General features: G+C 41.6%; 1 protein-coding gene across 1 annotated transcript in view; it reads right to left on the bottom strand.

Moving 5' to 3' along the window:
- Nucleotides 1–12,275, bottom strand: part of LOC108746988 (MICAL-like protein 1) — a 39,867-nt gene extending 27,592 nt beyond the window's left edge. Inside the window, exon 1 of the mRNA XM_018484169.1 lies at nt 11,799–12,275. The gene's annotated coding sequence lies outside the window, so the exon portion shown is untranslated. The remainder of the gene's footprint in view (nt 1–11,798) is intronic.
- Nucleotides 12,276–12,540: the final 265 nt, after the last annotated feature.

Genomic DNA, 12,540 nt, shown 5'->3' on the forward strand with positions numbered 1-12,540 from the left:
CTTGCCTCGGTAAATCGACGCTGCTTTTCGTTGTAAAACTTAAAAATTGTCCACACAATTGTTTTCTTACTTCACACGATCGCAGCGGATACACAAATTTTCTCAGATGTACACTATATTGATTGTTAAAATTGATAAAATTAATTATTATAATCTCTCCAAGAGCGAGACTGTTACACAATTCAGAATGAAAAGATTTTTTTTTTTTAATGACACGACGATGTCGTTCCCAGAATAAAATAGTGCTGATTAATCTCCGACTACGTTTCCGTTCCGTGTAAATAAATGTGAGATATTTTCCCAGAGATCTCTCGCAAACGTTTGCAGTGTCACGAATGTCGCGGTTAAACGACATCAAACAGAGAAGAGGAGAAAAAGGGAGAAAGAAAAGGAGAAAACAGGAGTGTCACCGCAAATCGGTGGCGCCGTTTGCAATGATCGAGTGTAGGTTTTGTCGTAACGGGCCGTATAGAGCCATTCTCGAAAGCCGTCGCTAGGATAACAGAGAGAGAGAGAGAGAGAGAGAGAGAGAGAGAGAGAGAGAGAGAGAGAGAGAGAGAAAGAACTGCAAAAATCGCTAATGTCGTTGACGATCGAAGACCGAATGATGTTTTGCGTAAAGGCTGCGCCGCAAACGCGTGAAACCACGCGCCGGGTCGAGCGTAAAATCGCGCGCGCGCGTGTTTTACGCGCCGCATTCATTAGCCCTTAATTATTCCACGCATCGCTTCCCCTTAGTTATACATTAAAGAATCCGCGAACCGAGACAGTTCGCCGAAATCGATGTAGAGTACACACCCAGTGTGCAGAAGCAGGAGAAAGGATGGAGTGGTATATCGTAACTCGTTACGATTTCGCGTAACTGATTAAAAATTGAGGAACCGCGATATGTGCTTTATGTAATGGGAAATCCGAGTGCGGCATAGAAACAATTATAAGTTACAGAAAGAAATCGCATCGATACTCTATTTTCGCCTTCCACGCCCGAATCGCCGACGAGTGGCGCGAATCGATAAATGAGAAAAGGAGAGAAGGTGGCTTCTAAGATATCCGTCCATTCAGGATCGTCTCGCCTCTCGCTCTGTAACGCGTGACGCGTCAGATTAATCGCCAGGCACCTCTTTCGTGATTTGAGCAAATACGAAAGTCGACCAATGGACACGTCTGCAAATGAGAGATTCGTAATTGCTTGAAAACGCAATAAAGCGCCGCTGTACAGTGTTACGCATTATCACGCGATATCACATGAGTGCGAAAAAACTGGAACGGATAGATAGTTAACGGGAAAGTGCTCGGTCGATCCTCGCATTTAGCCTAGTCTAACCGGTTTCTACCAAACACGGTCTCCTATCTGTAACAACGTTTGTCTAGCTGTATCCCACGGGCCTCTTTTACGGAAGAAAAAAAAAAAGAAAAAAAAAAACGCCCGGTTTCCAGTTTTTGCTCGTAGCCTGCAGCGTTTATGCCGCGCGAATTCATCATATTATTTGTCGTGTACAGATCGTAATAGCAAAACATACAGTATTTTAAAATGTCAACACGCTTTTTATCGCAACGCACTTTTTTCACTCTTCGGAAAAATACGCATCGGATTTCCACTGCTTTTGTATCCTCTCTTCTTTTTCTCCGACAAGTCCGCGACACACTTGTCTCATCGGCTTTCACCGGCGGACAAAAATCATCACGTTTTATAGTCAGTAGGAGACATCCAAGTCTCCAATGTCCGCTTTTCCACTCTCGAAGGGAAAGAAGAAAAAAATATATATATATATATATATATATATAATGCAAAGAGCTTCGACAACAAAACGCTCGCGTCGGACGGTTTTGTATGAATTACGATGTAATCAGGTCCAGAAGCTTTCCGTCGCCTCTCCTCCGCTCAGTCGTTAAGCTCCCCCCGATTGCAACGGTATCCCAACGTTGGTTGCACCGGTGATTAATGGTCCAGCCGTGAGTGAAACGTAAGTGCGCAGAAATAAGTAAAAGTTACATGCGGCAAAGTGGTCGGCCTTGTTCACCGTTCGCCAACAGCCGCGAGGCTGTAAAGGCCGCATTACAGGTGAGACACCGTGAGACAGAGGGGGCGGATGTTCCGGCGAGATGAGGGCACAGCCCTGACGCGTAAACGTATGAGCATTGTCTCCGTAACCGGTTCCCTTCACGATCCTTACGAAAAATCGCGGAGACTTACTTTCCCTGTGCAGGGAAAAGGACGATTTTCCTAAAATATCTAATAATTTCGATAGATACAGATCTGAAAATAATGCTGTCCTAACCGGAGTTTGCGTGAAAATTTCTTTTCGTCCTACAATAAAATTCCATTTTCCCTCACTTTCACAGACAAAACTTTGTTGTTTTCTCAGACTTTTTTAATAATATTTGATAAAATTGTTTTTTATTTTTGTGCTAATTTGAAAATCGTTTTTCACGGAGCAGTCAAACACAGTAATGTAAAATTACTATTAATTGTTATGGATACTGTTCTTGCATTTTACCTGCTAAACTGCAGAGGAGCGATGTACGCACATTAAAGGTTTTTTTTTTTAAACTAAGAATTTTTATTCTTCAAGAAATATACAATTTTCCAAACAATAAGAATTTTACTGGATCGCACATTTGAAAATTCGACAATGAGAAATAGAAGTAATGGGTCTAGCTCTGATTACGGCCATTACTTCTACTCTTCTTATTGTTAAAATTTTCAAATTTTTCCCTGATTTCCCACTTCCCTGACATTTTCCTGATTTTCAGTTTTGCGACAACCTTGTGACTATCAAAATAATTATGTAGAAAATTTAAACATAATGAACAATGCTGCCAAAAAATTTGATATCTTATTCAATCAGCTTGAGCGCCTTATAATTATTTTGATAGCTCATCAAAATTATTTCCATATCTATATATCTCTAGCTAAACTTTTAGATATTTCAACAAAACCGTTCTTTCCGTGTGGCAGCGCCCGATTGATAAATGGATAACAGTCGGCATATATATATACATTCTGCTGGTGACATCGTAAGATCTCTCGAAGCAGTCCTCTCCAAGCAGTTTTTCTCAAGCTACTTAATTGTTAACGCCCGCAATAAGATGGTTAAAGTGAAAACCGGACGGGCATGCGTTATTTATGAGCCATTCTAAGGAAAATCAGGTGAGAATCAGCGGAAACAATTGGAGTGAAAGTAAAATACTTCTTACTTATTAGATAAAAGTGAAAATTATTGAGCGTATGTTGGATACAACAACCACCACTCACTCGAAGCAACGAGAGCTAGCAACAATTCAGCGAGTATCGCTTTCGCGCAATTTTTCAACGCAACGTGTCGCAATCGGCGCGATCTCTGGTGAAAAGATAATATTTAACGTACGATCACGCGGTGAGAAGAGAGTATCGAGCGTGTCCGCGGGCTGAGCCTAAAGGCACGGCTCTCGATATCAAAGAAGGGCTCGATGCAGCAGCCGAGCCTTTCGAAAGACAGCTCTCGGCTGGCCGCCGCTCGGCAAAAGTGAAGGTGCATCTATGTGGGCCCCGTGTGCGCCTGCCTGGCCACGTACCTCAAGAAAGAGAGACGGAAGAGGCCTCATGAAAGATTCATGCTGGCGAGGAATAATACAGCCCGCGGCCGTTGCGAGACACCTGCAGTAACCTCCGCCATCGCGCAAGTATCACAGGAGATTAGGATGTTCCCGATATTTTTACAGTTAGTCGTGCCCTGGAATCGACGGGCGGACAGTGCGGGTCACTTCCAACCGATATATACCTACCTGAAACTACTCTACGTGCTAGGTTTTTATATTACGCGTCTCGATTGACGACGCAGCTGAGAATAAGTAGACGTTAACGTCATCCGACCGGGTGACACGGTTAAGGATAGCTGACAGGACAGAAGACCAGTGGAAGACGCTTCGTAGTTCTATAATGCGATTGACTTTCTCGTGCAAGGAGGCTTCGCCGGCGTACACGCAAACTGCCGCTTCTTAATTCGCTCTACTTCTCGGACATTCCTGCTCGTCGTTACGTCAACTATCTTGGAGGAACAAATTGGCGTTCCACGAGTGTTTAACATTGCTGAGCGCTGTCCAGGAATTGAACCGACGGCGACGACGACGATGGAGCAGGGAAAGCTTGGAAAGCTTACGTTTCGACAATCATTCGCCACACTACGCTGTAGTCTCGAGTGACACTTCTTGGCCAATGGCTCTCGCGAAAAAAGAAACGTTAAATGTACGATGCCGGACACCCTATACATTCTCTTTTCTCAATTTTAAATCTCTTCTTTAGAGTTTCTTCAGTGGCAGTCGAATTTTTGCCGTCTTTAATAAGGCTAGCTTCTATCGGGAGGATGAAAGTCGGATCCACGGATAAGACGCCAAACATCTGCACGTTCATTAGAATTCAACTGGCACACACACGGTTAATTGTTGAGAATCTGGAGCACGTGAGAAATCACAGTTAACGCGTGTGTGATAATGCTAGAACGTTAATGTTTCAACGTGTTCGCGATTAATCCCACGGACACGATTTTGCTTCTCGCATAAAATGCGCGAGGGAAACTGGAGGCTATTAGAAGGAATAGCGCCGAGGGACTTTCCACCATTTGCCGCCATCTCCATGTCGTTAACGTCTACTTACGCTAAATTACGCGGTTAGAGAAAACCGGCATACAAATTCATTCAGTAAGACGTGCTGGAAAAAAAACGTGCTTGCGTCGACAGGGATCTAATGTGTGCAACGTATTTTCTGAAATATACTTGCGCGCACGGAAAGAACGGAGTTTGCCGAAGTGTGTCTAAAATTTCACACTTTAGACACAAGTCCGATAATCATTTTGTTGGATCAACGAAATAACTGTGAAACGCTCAAATTAAAGCTGTGATAAAAGTAGCACATTTTTTTATCCGAGCAAATACTCGGTAACCGCATCTTTCTATAATATTGGTTGCTTTCCTATTGCGTTTTTCTATTGACTGTCATATTTCAACCGCCATCTTGGACTTACTTTGTCTTACGTTCAAAAAACGCTTAGTAATTCTTTGGCTGCGTTCAACAGAAGAAATAGCAATTGTTGTGAAATTGTTTGCAATTATTGTGAAATTCTTCAATATGATTGGTCTTGTTCTTAGATCCTCATTGAATCTAAACCAATCATATAGAATCTTGTAACAGTTACAAAGCTTATTTTGCAAAAAATAACAACCTTTAATATGATATAATAATAGGTCTAATACATATGGCGGACTTTTACGCTACTTTCATTAATATGCAGCTTTAGTTTAGCATTAGTTGTTCCTACAAAATTATTCTCATAGTTGAATAAAATTATTTTCACACAGATCTGTATAATCTAACTAAATTTTTATATACTTCAGCAAAATCATTCTTTCCGTGTAGGAGTCGATGAATATTTAACGCTTGGTCATAGTTTTCCTTACGTAATCTCGACTCTATTGATTTTCAGATCTGTGATGTCACGGACATCGTAAGGAATTCTCTTTTAATTCCTAAAAATCTCTCGTTGTCCCCAAACTTGCGGATACGCAGATCCACCATTTAAAATCACGATCACGCACAGTGCTCGCTGATAAACTCGCGTGTCCATTTGCAGCAATTAAGGATCGTATACTTTAGCGAACGCAATCGTCTCGATCGCAAAAAGTGGCAAACGTTCTTGCTTAAAAATATGGTTAGACGAAGAAAAGAGCCCGTCCGTAGAATAGCCATTAGTGTAATGTGTGAAATTTATTACTGTGTCATACGATGGACTAAACGACAGTATCAATCGTATCATCGCTTCATGCGTTATAACGAGAAAGATATGTCTCATTAGAATAAGAGCGTGATATAAAAAAGGTCTCTTCCCCATTTCCGCCTTCGATTTGTTTTATGTCAGTTTCTACTAATGTATACTGTTGACAAAAATGTGTCAAATTAAACAGAAACATAAACCACGTGTCGCAAACGTCCATTCAAATTTTTGGATTTACAAATCTTCTAATACATTTATCTTAACACAAGATAAATGTATTAGAAGATTACACAAATATATATTATGTAAAAGAATAAATATAAAAAAAAAAGGTAATATCGACACACAGTTTGTAAACAAACCGTATTTTTTTAAGTAAATTAACACGTGTTTCATTCATTTGTCCTTTAGGATAATTACATTATGTTAAATTAACACTCGGAAATATTAAAAAATTCAACACAAACTGTTAACACAGAATGAGAGTGAACGTTTCCAACGCAAATGCACAATTTTGTTTTACTGTGTAATTTAATTTTAATTTCGATTACGCTAACTCTTCATCTTTTTCTAATTCTAATTGTAAGAATTAAAAAAAGATAAATACACTGAAAAAAATTTTTGGTTCAATGAATGATCATTAATCATCGCAATGTCCGACACTTAATGTCTAACTTAATGTAGTTATAATTCATTGGTACAATAACTGGATTATTTTATATAACTATATATTCATTCTTGCAATAAATTCTAGTAATAGTTTTATAACCTAAATCATTATAAGAATTCATTGAACCAATTATCATTAATTCAATAAATATTTTATTGTATTTACGTACAGTTTTCGTTCATTTTGGTAAATTGAACCGAGAGGAAGTTATACAGTAAAAAACATTTCATATTTATACTGAAAACGGTCCACTCAAGTCCTTGTTAAAATTTTGTGTTCGATTTTTAACATATTCGAGTATTAATTTAACATCATGTTATTTTTAAATAATTTGTATTAAATTAATATTCAACACTTTTTAGTGTTAAAATAACATAATTTATGAGTACACGAACTAATAACATAAAAGTATTATATTTCAAAATATAAATTCTCTAAGATGAATGACTAATATATTTATGTGTTAATTTAATATGTCATAAATGTTAATTTTACTAAAAAAAAAAAATTTTTCCATGGCTTAACAAACTAAACAAATCAGTATTACCTTTTTGTATTTATTTGTTAAAGTAAATATTTCTGCTATACCTTATACATATTCATCTTGTGTTAGACTAATAAATTTGAGTGGACCGTTTGGGACACGTGAAATGTATTAAATGTCACACAAACTTTCCAACGGTGTAATCTACATTGGTAGAAACGAGCATTATGAATCGTAAAATTCGTGACGAGTGGATTCACCTCAAAATAAATCGGAATCGATCATTCTACCTTACGGAAAAACGGACAAAAATCGGCGCAAGCCCGAGCTTAATGATCAAGATAGACGTGGATGAAGACCACGATTAAAGCGCCTTCGTAAAGCCTGAATAACGCACGATCGTTAGATTTAATGGATATGGATACAAAGTATCGTGAACGTAACGGAACGGCGACGCGCACCGTCCGAGTAAAATCCCGTCGGAGCAGCTTTACGATGAGCGTGCTTTCATGAAAGCGTATAAAGCTCGTCCGTCCTATTTTCTTCGCGAAATCTACGAGGAAAGATCGTTTCGTGAGCTTAAGGATCGCACGAGAAGCTCGACCTTGAGCCCGTCGAAACAAGGCAACACGCCACGGCACGGCACGGCACACCATTGTGTTCCACCAAGATCACTTTTCCTTACATCGCGAAAGAGAAGTGTACATCTCCGCTCTCACGAACTGAAACTCGAGCGAAAAGGAGGACTGCAGTACTTACGATATATAGCTGTTGCAATGCGCGAAGGTATACTTGCCAAAAAGGGCGCAGAGGTCCCGGGAGGGCCGAAATGATTGCGAGGGGCAATCGAGCACGTCGGTGGGAACGCCAGTCTTTCCTTCCAGGAAAGTAATTTCAAGTTGGCGGGTAGGTGGTCACGCGATTGCGTCTTACACGTGGAAGAGCCTCGGACGGCGGAGCAAGCTCAAAGCGAACCGATCCTCCGCAACGGACTTAAAGACTACCTGTCCGAAAGCTGGTGTTGTCGAGAGTCTGGCTCATCCAAGAGAGAAAAAGAGACAGAGAGAGAGAGAGAGAGAGAGAGAGAGAGAGAATCTTCCCTTTCCCTAAAAATCTGCCCTGTGCGATCAGAGCAGGTCTCGAGATCGGGCAAAGATCGAGGTTGTCGCCTCGTATCGTTCTTGACCATAAAGAGGCTGTTTATCAACGACTACTTTTAGAAGCGGTGACTCATGCAGTTCACGCAGATACAACGTCCCTACCGAACCTGTCCATCGTCACGCGTAAACCACGGGGAGCCACTGGCTCCGCATATATATGCGGCCTTTTATCTCTCATTTCCGCCAAACCGGGGTTTCCTCGTCGTTTTACTCGTACAAACGAGCCTTAGACGGGTTTTTAGTCGGCGTGACTCACCTTCTTCTTCGTTCCGACGTGCCTACAACGAGATTCGGTCGGTCACCGTGAAAAGATCCCGATAGCAACGGACTCCCTGCCGGAGGAAATACACTTAACTCGGCACGTTTCTCAAAGACGCTTCTCTCCGTACATGCATATTATAATAGAAAGGAACGTTTGACCAGAGAAGAAAAATCGGTTTTAGGATTCATATTTCATTTGTTAAAATTTTTCAAGTGCGTTGATTGGCTACAGAATGGAGGAGCTCTTGAGTTTGAAAACTCTCTAATCTATTCTTGTAGCCAATCAACATACCTACGTGGAAAATTTATCGTACGGCAAATGAAATATTAACCCAAAGGTTGTAACTCTTAACGACAGTAACGATACCATTACGTTTATTGTTGTTGCGCGGATATTATAATTAAGATCGAATTTCTTCGCTTGATTGATTTATGATTAGACCTGATAATGTAAAAAAATTTCTAATTTTTTTTAATGTTGCCATTACAAAATCATCTTTTAAGGATTAATCTGATAAGACTGATAATAATTGATAAACATTATTTTTCTAACAGCTGTAGTCGATCACTAAACTTTTAGAGACTTTCTACAATAAGCCAGTTAGTAATAAACTAGAAGTCAGAAGCTGGAAATTCAGTTTGGACCAATCACGGCCGAACGTGAAAAGAATAATCGACCATGGTTGATCAATTTCCAACTTCTAATTTCTGATTTATTACCAATGGCTTATTGTAAAGAGCCTTAAAGTTATCACACGCCACAAAACTATTAATTTTATTTAATTTAAATAGTTTAGTGATTAATCATAGCTAAAAAAAAAAAAAAAATACAATTTCTACATTATTATCAAGTTAAGTAAGGTTAAGTCCAAACCACAAATCAACCAGATAATGAAAAATCGGTCTCTAAAATTACCATTACGAAATCATCAGTCCAATGATTAATCATTAATAGAAAAATACGATTTTTACATTATTATCAGGCTAAGTCTAATCCTGAAGTTCATCGGAAAAAATAAAAAATAATTGACTTAAAAGTTGTAAAATAAGAACCCTAAGACGTTAAACGGTTGAAAAGTACACGAATCGTACGCTCGAGAGAAGATTGCTGTATTGACTGATAGTTAAACCTTCTTCAGATCGACGAAAGGATTTATCTCGCGCGCGAGAGGCTCAGCACGCGAACGGCCAGATGGGTACCGTCTTATTAATTTATTTGTCGCGAAGCGAGGACGGCGACCTCGTTTGTGCGCGGGTAATCTACTAGCTCGGAACGATACTACTCCTCTCCGGCATAGCGCACGTATGAATATGTATGGGCATCGTAATGGAAGCTGATACACAGCTTCGCACGGAGCTGCAGACAACAGTGCCTCTCTCCCGCGCGATAAGATTTATCCCCCTAGAAAACCGATTACGTCGAACGGCCGCTAATGGATTTATCAATACGGGAAATTCTGCCGGGAGTACGAGAATGTACCCGGTGCCCCCGGAGGGACGAGTCACTTAAGGAATCCATTACGAGAAATGGAGATCGCCGCGCTGACGCGGCGGTGAGGTGACGCGCGCTAGCGAGCAAAGGGCTAGCAGGCGAGGAGGAAAACAGCCGCGAGTTGTCGAGTAAGCGAAAAGAAACCCAAGGAGAATAAGAAAGTAATGTCGACGTAATGTCAATTTCATGTCACATTGACCGAATTTCTTATCCTTTTCTTTTTTTTTTTTTCATGACTGATCCAGTCAATGTGGCATTATTTTGACTTTCTCATTTTCCTTGGGAAACGAAAAATCGTTTAGCCTCTTTAAAGCTGGCTCTGTATTAAGTGACATCTGTAATAAGATTTTAAATAGTCCTGCTGGTATTACACTTGTAAAGGATTTACACGATAAAGGATTTCGATTGGCTGCAAGAAAGAGAAGTTGTCGGATCTCTCTGTAATACAGCCGATCAATCAATAAAATCCTTCTAGCACGACAAATGTAATAGTAACCTTACGCGTAATTAATCCAAGTCCTTCATCTCCTTCCTTTCCACGAAATAAAAGATTCGGATTGGTCGATCTTCTACATTATGTTTTATGCAAAGGTCTGTGCTCCAGCCTTAATGGGGCTTTCTACAATAAGCCATTAGCCCGGATCTACAATAGATTTTTAAGCTTCAAGCCATAAGGAATGGACGAATCGCAATCAATTATTCTCCTCGCATGCAACTGTAATTGATCAATTTCTTACGGCTCAGGGCTTGAAATCGTAGATCCGGACTTACCTAAACTTTAAATTTTAAGCCTTGAGAAATTGATCAATCATAGTTGATTATTTTTTTCACGTTCGACTGTAATTAGTTAATTTCTTACGGCTCAAGTCTTGAAGCTTAAGTAATGGCCCATACAACTTCGTAGATAGACGTAGGAAACCAACCAGTAAAATATAAGAAGAATACTCGATTAGAATTAGTCACTTTCCTACGACTTCTACGCAGAGAACCCTGAATTGTAAGCCGTAAGAAATTGACCAAACGCAATCGTTTATTCTCTTCACGATTATTCGATTGCGATTAGTCAATTTCTTATGGCTTAGGGTTTAAACCTTGAGATTAAAAATCTCAACGTAGACGTCGAGATTTTTAGACGCAAGCCAATCGCTCGTTGCGGCAGGCAATCTGAAGCATTAATTTCAAAATGTGATTCAGATTGCTTGCAACAACCTTGCGACTGACTCGCGTCTAATGTCGAACCAGCTTAAAAAAAAAAAAAAAAACACGTCTCTCTGTGGAAAATAAAACCGGTATATTTAGTGGTCTCGAACGCAAGGTCGCGGGGCGAGGAGCGGGTTGCACGCGCGAACGCGTCACGAACACGCGAGAACCGAACAATATTCGGCGGTACACCTCTATCTTTGTTCTTCGTTCTCTTGCGTGTACCTACACACGGCCGTGCTCGCGCACACACGCGTGAACCGAGGATACCGTGGGAACGAGCTCCGGTATAACAGGTAGTAAGACAGTCGCGTCTCTCTCTCTCTCTCCCTCTTTCATGGTACTTCACCAGCGTTGCGTGTGGAACCTTCGTTGAACTTTTATGAATATATTCTTACTTCACAGTAGCATTTAAATACGATCTCTTCGAGCTTATATATATATATATAGAGGACAAATACGCATAATAATACGAGTAAAAACAGGAAGGTGAAAGACGGCTGTTTCTTTCCCCTTCATATGCGAGGACACGAAGCAATGCGTGAACACAGTTATGATGAAGCATCGAGTTGAGTGACATAATCGCGCGGAGCGTAAACAGAGTGCCTTGTGTCCACAAGAGTGTTGCGAAAACACGGGTAAAATCGTACATATTGGGAATATTAAAAATTGAAGCATGTTTACTTCCAACGCGCGAAGACCCTCGTTTCCCCCTCCCTTCCCCCCTCCCCTCCCCGGTTGTCCCATGTAAAGTTACGCATTCGCGAAGAGGTCCGTTACTCACCTTACGTCACGGTACGGACAACCAAAGGCTCCGCGCCTTTCTTCCTCTCTCTCTCTCTCTCTCTCTCTCTCTCGTCTTGCGTTGTCCACGAGCGCCGCCGTTACGCCATTTAGTGCTCGCCCGGGGGTTCCTCCACTAGTTGAATGTAAAACTGACAGTGGCGTCCGCGAGCACAGCTTGCCCCAGGCGGCTGCGTGTGCGTGCGTGCGTGTGTACGACACGACGCTGTCCGTAAACGGCGCACACACGGGCGACGTCCCCTAACCTCGCAACCTTAACCTCTCGACGACGCCCCGTGGCGATCGTGACGACGGCAGGGTCCGGCGCTTCGTTTTCCACGTACGAGCGCGCACCAAGTTATCCCGCTCTCGCGTAGCGCACGATTCTCCGTTGCGATGCGCCGCGTGAACGATACGATCCGCACGGTAGGTTAGCGCGCGTGTAACATCGCGTTCGATCGCGTTCACGGCGCGCGCGCGGTGCTGCGACTGAGACGCCGCGCGCGGCGTGCACGGTTTTAACGCGAACGGAGTACCGGACGGCGGTGATGCTATCCTTATCGCGCGACTCGCTCGCGTTCTCGGTCTCGCTTCCACTTCCGCCGAAGCGCCCTACCCGCGAGACTTGGCGCGCTTAGATCAGATGCATTCGCGAGACACTCGTTTACTCGTTTCTCTCGATACATGACCGGTAGCGCTATTGCCGTTTATCGAATGAATGTAGACGCTAGTTACGGTAATTT

Source organism: Trachymyrmex septentrionalis, unplaced genomic scaffold, assembly GCF_001594115.1.
Source record: "Trachymyrmex septentrionalis isolate Tsep2-gDNA-1 unplaced genomic scaffold, Tsep1.0 scaffold19, whole genome shotgun sequence".
NCBI classification, from domain to species: domain Eukaryota; kingdom Metazoa; phylum Arthropoda; class Insecta; order Hymenoptera; family Formicidae; genus Trachymyrmex; species Trachymyrmex septentrionalis.